General features: G+C 40.9%; 1 long non-coding RNA gene across 1 annotated transcript; it reads left to right on the top strand.

Annotated features, from left to right (window-relative positions):
• The first annotated feature begins 669 nt into the window (after positions 1 to 669).
• LOC114310222 (uncharacterized) lies at positions 670 to 2,015 on the top strand. Its single transcript, XR_014343397.1, has 4 exons — positions 670 to 701; positions 1,254 to 1,353; positions 1,489 to 1,575; positions 1,716 to 2,015. It is a non-coding gene; the product is annotated as an uncharacterized LOC114310222 (long non-coding RNA).
• Positions 2,016 to 12,458: the final 10,443 nt, after the last annotated feature.

The following is a 12,458-nucleotide window of genomic DNA, read 5'->3' as shown; positions in this document are numbered from 1 at the left end:
AATCAACCATCAGGTCCAATTCCTTCCGAGCTTGGGAGCTTGACCAGCCTTGTGAAAATGTAAATGGTGTTTGACATTTTGTTTCTTCAATTGAGTTTATGTGTTTGCTTCTGGTTTGAGATTTTGCTTTTCTTGTTTCAGGAACCTTCAATCCAATGGGTTGACTGGAAAGCTGCCTTCCGAACTTGGCAATTTTAAATACCTTGAGGAACTTCAGCTGGATAGGAATAAGCTTCAAGGAAACGTTCCTGCAACTAACAGTTCAGATTTTACATCCAGCATGCATGGGATGTAAGTAAAAGATTCATATATAATTACACTATAATTCCTCTAAATGTTGCAGTTATCTGTTTGGGGATCGATTTGATGCGCTTTCACTGAAAATAGTTGGTTGTAGCAAGAATGTGAATAATATTAATTTAATTTTTTGTGGTATGTAAACATGTGAACTTGAATGAAGAAAATAAAAATGTATAACTATATACTTGCACTTCCTATTGGGATTCTTAAAATAAAAATGCTTAACTACTTACATTGGGGTTCTTAATATTTTCTCATTGTAACCAAACATATGATGTTAGGTTCGTCTTTGATGCAAGTGGACCAATGTCTTAGCTCAAAGAACTTGTTGATGAGCACTACTTACCAGGGAAATTTATTTTCCTTGGTAAGTACAAAAGACCATTTACAGTGCAAGCAAGGTAAATTTATTTTTGAGCATAGATATGTTGATTCTTTGTTTGGACATACTTGCATGTAGTTGAAATAGTCTGACAGTCACAAGAGTTTGTTCTCTCCAGAGAACTTATGCTTGTTAAAATATCAACATGACAAATCATGCTTACAACTGCTCAGAACTGTTGGTTGATAGCCTTTGTTAATGTGAAATATTTGCAGCAATAACAGTTGAGATACTCACGGTTCAATAGTTTTTTCCCCCCTGTAGTTATTTGATGCAAGTTGCCTCTCTCTCTCTCACTCTCTCTCTCATGCATACGGACATGCAAATGCATACATGCATGAATTGTTGCCTTTTAGTTATTGTGGCATGGTTCTGGTCCCCTTGATGCTTGCTTACCATTTCAGATTAAGCATGACCTTGCTGATGCTGACTACAAAAGATAGTTTCTAAACTTTTACATCTATGATGATTTTCAAAGAATCTTGTTTTAGTTCTTGAGCATTTTGTTGTCACTTGTCAGATTGAACTTTATTTTTTCTAAGACAATTTTTCACTTTGTGTGCATGTGCAGTGTGGATGGTGGAAGACCAAGTAGTGCAAGTATCTTTGTTGGTGGCTTTGTCTTGGGTGGAATTGTTGTTGGAGCACTAGGTTGTATATATGCACCCCAGGTATGTGTGTATTCCTGAACTGTTGTCTATCCATTAGAATTGGATTTATTTGGTCAAATCTCTAGATTGTTTGATATGCGGTACTTCAAATTTGATTGGATAACATAGTTGCTGTGAGGTTCATTTGCCTTACAGATCAGCAAGGCACTGGCAGGAGCAGACAGGAAAGATTAGATGAGAAAGCTGCCAAAATTCATATATGATGAAGAGAAAGCCTTGGAGGTGAGATCTTTTTCTTGCATTTTGGCAACTGCAACTGCCAAAAGATTTGGTGTATTTTTTAACTTTTACTAGGGATCTTGTCATTGATTCATGTTGACAATATGAACTCTCATCCACTTTATATGATTTGATGAGAACAGAGAACACGCAAAATCCTGACTGAGAAGATCGCGCAGCTGAACTCTGCCATAGATGATGTCTCTTCGCAGCTCCATGCTGATGATACCCCAAATGGAACTGCTGTAAGCCCAGATGAACTTGAGGCTTCCATATGACAAACTGTTCAAAAGATATCCTGAAGTTGTTTATAGATGAGAAATGTTTGAAACAAATCCTTTAAATTTTCACTAGTAAACTGAGGGCTCAAGGTGGGGCCCTCATGTATTGTGTCGAATGTTAATGATTCAATTAATTTGAATGATGCTTTAAAATTATAGGTTTATTATGGATTGAACGAATCATTAGGAATTACAGGTGTATTATTTTCCTACTTTGGCGACTAATGACATCCAAAATAATTTTTTTCGCAAAAAATGACAATTGCCGACCAAGAGTTTTGGTCGCAAAAAATACATGTATTGCCGACCAAAACAGCTCTTGGCCGTGAAATCTCACTTTTGCCGACCAAAAGTTTTGGTCGCGAAAAGACACAAATGGCGACCAATTTTTTTGGTCGCGAAATGTAATAATTGGCAACCAAAATTTTTGGTCGCGAAATGTGACAATTGGCGACTAAGAAATTTGGTCGGGAAAATATCACTTTTCGCGACCAAAGTGTTTTGGCGACAAAATAAATTAGTCGTGATAATTAAATATTTAGCGACCAAAAATTTAGTTGGCAAAATCCAACTTTTGCCGACCAACCACAATTTTGGTCGCGAATTACTTTTGCCGACCCTCAATTGGCGACCAAAGTAGCGACCAAAAAAATTGGTCGCGAATAACTTTTGCCGACCAAAAATAGACTTTTAGCGACCAATTTTTTTGTTGCCAAAAGTGTTAATTCTTGTAGTGTAAATTACCATAGAAAGGCGGGAAATTATTCACTAATCCGGGAATACCAACTCATCTATCTTATGTGGTGCTCCGCACCATTTAGAATGCTCCATTTTACCATGGTGTTAGTAGGGTTGGCAAAAGTGTCACGCCCTCAAAATAAACCCATAATAATCATAACATTAACATGCATTTATAAAAGAAAACGAATCATTTGAGTTATTCATCAGAGTATTCTTATTGAAAGACATCACATGTAACATCTTGCAACATCAAAATAAATGCCCTAAGGGCTTACATCTTTCCAAGCTAACACTTGGACACAAAAAGGATGAGTACTAACTCAATTACAAGTTAAGCCCTAGGCTTGAATGTTTACATGAAATCTCAAAAATAACAAAATAAAACATATAACTAAAGACAAGTCTTCAAAATCCCAAACATCAAATCCTTCCAGGCTAAGTCCGTGGAGGTAGCTTATCACCTGAACCTGAAAATGATGTTCCCATAAAGGGTGAGCCACAGCCCAGTAGAAAAATACTAAACCAAATATAAGCATTGAATAAAACTATAGCATTCAATAGATGGTTAACCAAGATAATCAATTTTATCATTAAACAGTCTCATGACACTAATGTCTAAGACACATTTCACTTTCCATTATTATCAACATGGCTCAGAACCTGGCCAAACTTACGACAGTGAATTTTATATCATATTCACATTACTTCCAATATCAACAAAACAAATGAGACTCATGCTCATATCAAAACACTTCATACTTCCCATTTGATACACATTTTAGTGCTGTATCAATAATCATGTAAAAACACTTCAATATAATAAGCACACATAAAAATGGTGCTAATGGAGTCCATCCCCTATCTCCTCCCAAACAAAAATCCGGTTTAGAGGTCCATCCCCTATCTTCCCCTAAACCGTGGAGTACATCCCCTATCTCCTCCCAAACAATATGCATATGCAATGCTCAATCAATACATGTAATTTCTGTATTAATTCAATAGTCTAAATTTATGACTTAACAAATTGATTAGTTTCAATTTTCCCTAATCCGCATGCAATGTCTACAACAAGCACGACTATCATCCACCGATAGCCCAAAACAGACTCGAAAAATAAATATACCAACAATTCAATAGGCGAGTGATTTATATTATCCAACTACACCATTTAATCAATAAATTCCCCAATTTCATGGATTTAACCAAATTCCCCAATTTCCTTAAATTAATTACTCAAATCAATTTAGCAATTCAACTAGGGTTTTTTTCCCAAAATTTTCAAAGTGTCCCCAACCTATCAAAATACCAAACTTAGAACAAAGCATATAAAATGGAGTAGGAAAATCCCTACCTCGAAGAAAATAACCCGTATGGAGAAGATGAAGATGAAGACCAAAGACCAACGTGCTCCAAATCCCAAGTTTCTCAGATTAAAACGAAGCCCTCAACTCACACTAACCTTTTAATAAAGGATCTAAGGTAGAAACTCACTCTAAGTAGATCAATCGTAACAGAGAAGGTGTGTAGAGGGAGAGAGAGAGATAAAAACACTCCAGGGGCGGTTTTTAAAAAGTTATGAAGGAAAAGTAGGTCAAAAAGTGATCCAAAAAGTGAAATCACGGACTGATATAATCGACTCTACGCTCGAGCGTAGAAAGCCCCGCTCGAGCGTAAGACACAGAATCATGCTCGAGCGTGAAGAAAGCCGCTCGAGCGTCGATTGCACCCTTCCAGAAGTTTTGCAGGCGCTGGCACCCGCTCGAGCGTCAAACTCCCCGCTCGAGCGGAGGAGCAAAAACAAGGGATCACGCTCGAGCGTAAAAACTACCGCTCGAGCGGAAGAACTGCAGAGCAAAATACTGGGAGATGGAAAATCACGCTCGAGCGTCAAAATTCCCGCTCGAGCGGAGAAGCAACAACGAAGGGACCGCTCGAGCGTTAAAACTTCCGCTCGAGCGTGAAGGCCAAAATCTGGGCATTACCTATTGGCATCTAAAATCAACCAACCTGTAACAGACCCGCCCAACACAACCTATACTTCAAATACAAAGAGATTAAAGGACAACAGCAACCAATAAGTAATGACAGGATCCACGGAACCTAAGTCCGGATACAATAATTTAAAGAGAAAAGACCGGGGTCGCTATAACCTCCCCTCCTTAAAAGAATTTCGTCCCCGAAATTAAGCACAAGGTTTCAAAAACAAGTTTTTCTCAAATTCCAACAATATGATAACTCACTAATAAACAACTTGACCCAACACCGGCCATTCCATCTCTTAACAAAGAGGCATGCCACAATATGCAAAACAACCATATATTTCAACCTGCATTAACACTATGCAATTTTCTTTCAATTTCAACAATTTTCAATATATTCAATATATACAATGTTCCATTAAACTTCCATTTCGAGGCAAGTTCCAAAATATTTCCATTAACCAAAACATTCTAAATGTTTTACAGCTTAAGACATATATAAAAAGCTTTAAAGTTCGACAATATTACAAAATCTAACTACAAGATTACAAATCAATAAACATGTCCGGATATTTCTCGCGGACTTCCAACTCACGTTCCCATGTGGCTTCCTCCACCCCGTGATGTTTCCACAAAACTTTCACCAAAGGAATGGTCTTGCCTCGCAAGACTTGATCCCGCTTATCCAAGACCCTAACCGGTGTCTCCTCATACGTGACATCCTTATCAACTACTAAATCGGTCCAATCCAATACATGTGATGGATCCGGCTCATACTTCCGAAGCATACTCACATGAAACACGTCATGTACTCCGGACAACTGCGGCGGCAAAGCTAAACGATAAGCAGTCTCGCCAATCCTCTCAAGGATCTCAAAAGGACCAATGAATCGAGGGGACAACTTCCCGCTCTTCCCAAACCTCATCAATCCCCGTCTTGGTGATATCTTCAAAAAGACATGATCACTCACCTCAAACACCAAAGGTCTCCTCCTACGGTCGGCATAAGATTTCTGACGACTCTGGGCTGTAACAAGCCTCTTACGGATAAGCTCAACCTTCTCTGTCGTTTCCCTCACTAACTCCGGACCCAACAGAGGTGTATCACCCACCTCGGCCCAACAAACAGGAGACCTACACGGTCAGCCGTATAAGGCCTCAAACGGTGCCATACCGATACTAGACTGGAAGCTGTTGTTGTAGGCAAACTCCACTAATGGCAAGTGCCTCTCCCATGACCCGCTAAAGTCAAGAACACAACCCCGAAGCATATCTTCAAGGATCTGAATAGTACGCTCGGACTGCCCATCAGTCTGAGGATGATAAGCTGTGCTAAAGGTCAACTTAGTACCTAAGGCGCTCTGCAAGCTCTGCCATAATCTGGCAGTAAAACGAGGGTCCCTATCGGAGACGATCGTCACCGGAATCCCGTGCAACCTCACTATGTCCTGAATATACAATTCGGCAAGATGATCTACTGAATCTCTAACGCGCATAGGAATGAAGTGCGCCGACTTAGTCAACCGATCTACAACCACCCAAATAGCATCACTGCCCCGCTGAGTCCTCGGAAGACCTACAACGAAGTCCATAGTGACATGCTCCCACTTCCACTCGGCAATAGGCAAGGGTTGCAACAAACCCGCTGGCCTCTGATGTTCGGCCTTCACTTGCTGACAAGTAAGGCACTTAGACACGAAAGCTGCCACATCTCTCTTCATACCCCGCCACCAAAACTGGCGACCCAAATCCCGATACATCTTAGTACCTCCCGGATGCACCGCAAGGCATGAATGATGAAACTCTCGGAGTACCTCCTCTCGATGAGACTCCGGCACAAACAGACGGTCTCGGTATCTCACACTCAGGTCGGGATACACCGTCAAACCTTTCTCAACCTTCCCACCAGAAATCTTCTCACGGAGGGATTCTACCTCAAGGTCGCCCCTCTGAGCCTCTAACACTCGAGTCACAAGTGTAGGTTGCGCAACAACAGAAAACAAGGCCGCAGCCTCAATGGATTCGCCCAGAAGCAAATCAAACTCTCCAAGTGCACCTAACATCTCCCACTCTCGGATGGCTATACTAGCTATGTCACCAACAGGTTTCCTGCTAAGGGCGTCGGCCACCACATTGGCCTTTCCCGGATGATAATGCAATTCAAAGTCATAATCCTCAATAAATTCCATCCACCTCATCTGCCTCAAGTTTAAGTCTTTCTGTGTGAACAGATATTTCAGACTCTTATGATCCGAGAATACCTCGAACCTCTCACCGTAAAGATAATGTCTCCAAATCTTCAAGGCAAATATCACAGCTGCTAACTCTAAATCATGCGTAGGGTAATTCTTCTCGTGAACTTTTAACTGACGTGAGCCATAGGCAACCACTTTCCTCTCTTGCATCAACACACAACCAAGACCCTCTCGTGAGGCGTCACAATAGACTGCATAACCCAACCCTCTCTCCGGAATAATCAAGACTGGAGCAGTGGTCAGTCTAACTTTCAACTCCTGGAACGACTTTTCACAAGTCTCACTCCAAACAAATTTGACTCCCTTCCGAGTCAATCTAGTCAAAGGCGAAGCTAATCTGGAGAAATCTCTTACAAACCGGCGATAATACCCAACTAATCCCAGAAAACTGCGGATCTCAAACACACTCTTAGGCTGTACCCAATCTTGCACTGCCTCTGTCTTGGATGTATCAACAGACACCCCTTCCCTAGAAATTACATGGCCTAAGAACTTCACCTCCTCTAGCCAGAACTCACACTACCCAAACTTAGCATAAAGCTGATGGGCTCTAAGTAAATCAAGCACCACCCTCAAGTGTTCCTCGTGCTCTTCCTCTGAAGGTGAATAGATAAGGATGTCGTCCACGAAGACGACTACAAAACGATCTAGAAATTCCCGGAATATCCGGTTCATCAAATCCATAAATACTGCCGGTGCATTGGTGAGCCCAAATGGCATCACCAAAAACTCATAGTGGCCATACCGCGTACGGAATGCCGTCTTTGGAATATCCTCCTCCCCGACTCTCAACTGATGATAACCTGATCTCAAGTCTATCTTCGAGAAACAACGGGAACCTTTCAACTGATCGAACAGATCATCTATACGGGGCATAGGGTACTTATTCTTAACCGTAGCCCGATTCAATTTCCGGTAATCTATACAAAGTCTCAAAGCACCACCTTTCTTTTTAACAAAGAGGGCCGGTGCTCCCCAAGGCGAAACACTAGGACGTATAAAGCCTTTATCTAGCAACTCTTGGAGTTGGATCTTCAACTCAACTAACTCAGCTGGGGCAAAACGATAAGGTGCCATAGAAATCGGTGCCGTGCCGGGCACTAAGTCAATAGAGAATTCAATCTCTCGTTGCGGTGGCAAACCAACAAGATCCTCGGGAAAAACGTCCGAGTACTCACACACCACCCTTGGCAACACAATCTGAGTCTCACCGTCCTCACTAATCGAAAGGTTAGCAAGTAGACCACTAAGCTCACTCCGTCCTCGCGGAACATACCCCGGTGGCAAAACACTACCAACACGGTCCCCCAGAAAATGAAAACACTCACCATTCACGGTACAACAAGTGACTCTCTGGCGGTAGCAATCAATAACTGCCCGGTATGACGATAACCAGTCCATACCTAAAATAACATCGAAACCTCTCATAGGCATAACTACAAAGGAAAATGGGATTCTATGGTAATCAACCTCTATATCACAACCCCTAACACCGTGTTTCAAAATCAATTCACCCCCAAGAGGCGACACTACACAAATAGGAGATGCTAACTGTGCTAACTCCAACTCCAAAACAGATGCAAATGCAGCAGACACAAAGGAATGAGATGCACCCGTATCAATCAAAACATTAGCAACCGAGTTGCAAAACAAGAAAGTACCTCTCACAACAGATGGAGCCGGTACAAGATCCTGCGCGGTAACAGCATACACGCGCCCAGATGATCTCTGATCAACCTGCTCACCCCTAGGAGCATAAGATTGCTGCACCGACTGAGACGATGAAGCCCCCTGATTGGCCCTCGAGGCCTGACCCGACTGAGCTGGCTGTTGACCCTGAATCTGCCTCAAACCAGATGCACCAGGTGTGCCACCCAACTGCGGGCAATACCTCTTCATATGCCCTGGCTGACCGCACTGATAACACGAGAGTGGCTGGCCTCTACCCTGACCCTGGCTCTGAGATCGAGCCGAAGATGATGCTGCTCTCTGCACTCCTCCCCTCTGAGGACAAACTGGAGACTTGTGGCCCAGCTGGCCACACTTGAAGCATGTAATGTCTCCTTGACTGCCTTTCCCCGAACTAGCACTCGGCACAGGAAAAGTCGATCTAGAAAAGCTACTCTGAGACTGTTGGGGATTAAAACCCTTCTGTCTCCTACCATCACTCTGACCATCCTGACTCCTCTTGGAGCCCTTCTGTCCTTCCTCATCCTCCTGCATCATGATTTCCATGTGGGCTGCAGCATCAACCAAACGCCCATAATCCCGAATCATAGTTCCCCCAACTCTCAGCTTGAGGCCACGCCTCAACTTCCTCTCAAACTCAATACAACGGCGTTCCTCAGACGCCACCAATTCAGGTGCAAACCTGGACAAACTAGTAAATGCAGCCTCAAACTCGGCCACTGAAGAACTCGACTGCTTAAGCTGGCAGAACTGGTCTCTCAGCTTCTCCCTAACTGCTGGAGATAAGAACTTCTCCTGGAAAGCATTCACAAAAGCCTCCCATGTACCTCCTATACGCCCCTTAGTGAACTTCCACCACTGACCCGCATCCCCTTTCAACTGGAATGATGCCAAGGTCACCTTCAACCCCTCGTCTTCGATGCCAAGCATCTCAAACGTCTTCGTTGTCTGTTCGAGCCATTCATCTGCCTTAAGCGGCTCTTTAGGATCACCCACAAATTCATCCGGATTAGACCGGAAGAACTCCCTCTTCAGAAAGGAAGGTCCTGCATCCGCAACAACAACCTGGGCTTGATTCTCAGCCCTAAGAATGCCTACTGACTCCCTGAATGCCCCTGCTATCTCTCGGGCTAAAGCGCCCATAGCCTGCTGGCCTACTGGCTCGGCCACATTGGCCTGGCCAATTCCCTCATGAACTGCCGGAATCTCCTCTGGCACCGGTACCTCCTGCCTACCCAGCCTACCACGCCTACCGCGTCCTCGTCCTCGTCCTGACATCCTAATAAAGGAAAGAAACAAAGACGTTAGCACATTAATAAATGTGCTGAAACTAAACACTCGCGTCCTAATGCATTGGACAAAAATAATTCATTCCACGTAAGCACATAATCACATAAGCACCTACGAATTTCATTCCTGGATAATAATAGTCCCGAAGCGTTACCATAGTTCCGGTTGGAAACAGCATTGATCAAGTGCCTTTCCAACAAGACTACTAGAAACTCAAGGGTCCAATTAACATCCTAGAAACTACGTTCCATACCCACATAATCACATAAACATGCTATCATATAAGCACATAACAGTACATCTAAGTCTCTATCAAGCGAGACGAACCCATTGTGATACTAATCACTTCCCACGTACCCAAAGTATTTGAACCCGGTACGCTCTGATACCAAGTTGTCACGCCCTCAAAATAAACCCATAATAACCATAACATTAACATGCATTTATAAAAGAAAACGAATCATTTGAGTTATTCATCAGAGTATTCTTATTGAAAGACATCACATGTAACATCCTGCAACATCAAAATAAATGCCCTAAGGGCTTACATCTTTCCAAGCTAACACTTGGACACAAAAAGGATGAGTACTAACTCAATTACAAGTTAAGCCCTAGGCTTGAATGTTTACATGAAATCTCAAAAATAACAAAATAAAACATATAACTAAAGACAAGTCTTCAAAATCCCAAACATCAAATCCTTCCAGGCTAAGTCCGTGGAGGTAGCTTATCACCTGAACCTGAAAATGATGTTCCCATAAAGGGTGAGCCACAGCCCAGTAGAAAAATACTAAACCAAATATAAGCATTGAATAAAGCTATAGCATTCAATAGATGGTTAACCAAGATAATCAATTTTATCATTAAACAGTCTCATGACACTAATGTCTAAGACACATTTCACTTTCCATTATTATCAACATGGCTCAGAACCTGGCCAAACTTACGACAGTGAATTTTATATCATATTCACATTACTTCCAATATCAACAAAACAAATGAGACTCATGCTCATATCAAAACACTTCATACTTCCCATTTGATACACATTTTAGTGCTGTATCAATAATCATGTAAAAACACTTCAATATAATAAGCACACATAAAAATGGTGCTAATGGAGTCCATCCCCTATCTCCTCCCAAACAAAAATCCGGTTTAGAGGTCCATCCCCTATCTTCCCCTAAACCGTGGAGTACATCCCCTATCTCCTCCCAAACAATATGCATATGCAATGCTCAATCAATACATGTAATTTCTGTATTAATTCAATAATCTTGATGTATCCAAATGTAAACAAAAAATTGACTAAAATATCAAAAAAGTTTATAAGAACTTTAGATAATCCTTTAGACTGTTTGGAAAGAACTTATATTATATTGATATGACATTTAGTTTTTCGTAATATTATTTGTGTCTAGCTTAGAAAATTTTTGCAATTAAGTGTAATTTAAAAAATATATATTAAGTTTTAAGAGAGTATTACGTAACAATATTACTTCCCACCAATCATAACTATTAACTTTTTATGTTGTCTTCTCAAATATCAATATATATTGATGAATCCTTATCAATCAAAATGGTAAAAGGCACCACCTTGGCCATACTCTCCCAACATGAAAAAATTGCTCATGATTTAGGCCTTAAATAAGGCATACCGTACTACGCTAGTTCTTAACATTTTTTATAGTCGTTATAAAAATATGATTGTAGTTTCTAAAATTTAATACAAAAATTATTGCAAAAATTAACACTCATAGTGATGTTGAAAGAAATGAATGAGGCTGCATGTTTGTTGCAAGGCAAGAAAATAGTGATGACAATTTGTTAGATAAGGTGGTATATAGTGAAGACGAAGTATATGCTATATACAATAATTATGCATTACAAATGAGTTTTAGTATTCGGAAAGGAAAGCCAAGATATTATAGTGGATCAAAGAACATACGACAATGTGAATTTTTATATTCTAAAGAGGTTTTAAAGCAGATGAAGACCCTTGGGAAGAGAAAAAAATTGAATAGGATGGAGACTAGAACTAGTTGCAAAGCATTCATTCGTTTCACTCTTGAAAATGGAATTTGGAGGGTTACTACCTTCAATCTTGAACATAATCATGAACTTGCATTACACTCAGAGCAACATTTGCTAAGATCTTCTTGTCACATTTCAAAACTGAAGGCAGGTGTGATTGATTCTATGGTAAATACGGGTATAAGCACAAAGAATGCATATTCGTATCTACGAGAAGAAATTTGAGGCGGTGAAAATGTGGGTTTTACCAAAAGGGATTGGTATAATTATGTGAACAAGCAAAATATGATGATGATTAGTGTTGGAGATGCTCAAAGCCTATTGAATCATTTTAAGCAGATACATACAGAAAGATCCCATGTTCTTTTTCATAGTTCAGGTAGATCAAGAAATCGTATGACTAATTTTTTCTGGAGAGATGGGAGATCAAGGGTTGATTATGATTGCTTTGGAGATGCGGTTGTTTTCAATACCACCTATCGCACCAATAAGTATTGATTTATGCTCCATTTGTTGGCGTTAACCACTATTGGCAAAATGTGATGTTTGGTTATGCTTTCCTTTTGGATAAAACCACTGATTCATTTATATGATTTTTTAAATCATTTTTAGAGTCA

The sequence above is a fragment of the Camellia sinensis genome, chromosome 10, assembly GCF_055761805.1.
Source record: "Camellia sinensis isolate YWXY chromosome 10, ASM5576180v1, whole genome shotgun sequence".
Lineage (NCBI taxonomy): Eukaryota > Viridiplantae > Streptophyta > Magnoliopsida > Ericales > Theaceae > Camellia > Camellia sinensis.
The sequence above is the reverse complement of the archived record's forward strand: the minus strand, read 5'-3'. Positions and strand labels throughout refer to the sequence as shown.